This window comes from Octodon degus, unplaced genomic scaffold (assembly GCF_000260255.1).
Source record: "Octodon degus isolate 3935 unplaced genomic scaffold, OctDeg1.0 scaffold00031, whole genome shotgun sequence".
Taxonomy (NCBI): domain Eukaryota; kingdom Metazoa; phylum Chordata; class Mammalia; order Rodentia; family Octodontidae; genus Octodon; species Octodon degus.
The window spans coordinates 5,880,701-5,882,696 of record NW_004524607.1 but is presented as its reverse complement, the minus strand read 5'-3'; positions in this window follow the sequence as shown (position 1 = coordinate 5,882,696).

Genomic DNA, 1,996 nt, shown 5'->3' with positions numbered 1-1,996 from the left:
TCTACTCATAACGTATTTGCCAGAATTAGGAACATGGACTCCTTGTTGCAAGCAGGAAAATATTCTCACCTACGTGCCCTAAAACAAAAGAGAATTGGAGCATTAGATGTCTCTATTATAGATAGGTAATATTTAAGTTGGATTTTATGTAATAGTTTAGAAAAAATTGATAGAAATTGCTTTCTTCTCCAAGTAAAACGTTCTTTCTAGACATATACAGAGTCTTTATAATTTCTTCCTAGTGTCTTTTTTTTTTTTCAGAATAGCATAGTAGCACTAAACAGGAAAAATCCAAGAATCTAGAATTTTAGAACATGAAAACATTGGTAAAAAGTGGTAAATTGGTAAAAATGTTAAGTCATCGTAAACTTGGAAAGCAAAAGAAGGAACTATGACCAACAATGTTAATGTAACTGGCTTTTAGAGACTGTAAATTAGCTCATGCTCCTAAAGTCACCAGAGTCATCTAAGAGTGTGGGGTAAAATGCAAGACTACAAACTGGGTCATAAAAAGCTGAGTTACCCATTGAACCCACAGTTCTGTTTGGTATAAAAGTCACTCAGAGCTTAAGATATTTTCATGGTCAAATAAAGGAAGTAAATGATTGATTAGTTAGATTTCTGGTGTGGAAATCTCTAAAACCATTAGGAAGCCAATACATATTAGGAATGTCACAGTAAGACCATTAATAGGGTATCTTTCAAGCTAAACTGATGTTGGAGAAGCTTTGGTATCTTGAGAAACACAAATGTTTGGCAGCACATACTTCAGGAAACTTGGCCCTGGAAAGATTAAAATTAAACGCTGGGACCTTCCATAGTTGTCCCTCATAGCTGATCAGCACCACCACATGCTAAGAGCCAAAATCTGAAGTGAAATCCAACACTGCTTCCCTCCCTGCTATAGTCCTGCTTCCTGGATACAACGACCCCTCTGCCTGTAGTGCCAAGATGATTCACCCAGGCTGGATTGTATTTAATTCTTCATAGGAATCACTGAGCAGGTTTGCTCCCCTCCATGTTGTCAAATGCTCTTCCAAAAGGAGCTCACACATGTTCTAGGCAGTGTTGTCTCTGAGATGAGAGAATGAATGAAACAGGAAAACTCTTAAAGCTGATCCTGGATAAGATGTCCAAGAACATTTAATACCAGCTATCTGCAAGACTAATTAACAACTGTACCCAAAACCTCAGCTCTAGATTCCAAAGTCAACTCACAAATCTGAGATCATACCAACCATCTTAGCCAGTAGATTGTATATTTAGTTGGAATATATATATATATATATATATATATATATATATTTTTTTTTTTTCAGATGTTGGTGATAATGTTGACAGAGGCATTATCAAAGAAGTTCCTCCTGCTGACAATATGTCTCCATTACTTGCATGTGCTGGATCTATCCAAGTCTCAAACTTCTCAATAGACTTTTAAATGCCTATTAACTGGGTTGGGGAGATAGCTCAGTGGTATAAATGCCTGCCTGGCAAGCACAAGTTCACGAGTTTTGTATCCATCAGCATTTTACTAGAGGAACAGATATAATACAAATGTACAAATACATAAGAAATTACAAGATTGGCTTATGGTGGTCAGCCACAGAGTTGGATGAAGAAGCATGCAGAGGGTGTCTGAACGCTGGAGGGTGAAGGATTAGGTCCAAGGTCTGGAACTCACTGCAGTGTTCTGTGCAAGTCTGTATCCAGAGGCCAGTGCGTCTGCAATGAAAGGCTGTATCAGGAGGCTGACAGGTCTGCAACAGAAGGTTGATGAGTCTGCAGCAGAAGGCTGAAGTATCCAAGGCAGTTGCCGAAGAGTCTGCACTAGAAGTCAGGAGACAACAGCCAAGAGACTGGAGCTCCTCTGAGGAAATGGAACACCCCATCCTTCCTCAATTCCCTTTTATATTCTTTAAGTGATGAGTCACTCTAGGGTGGGGCCTCCATGCCCTAGGGTGTGGAATGGCTGAGCTGATTTAGTTATGCTTTTAAC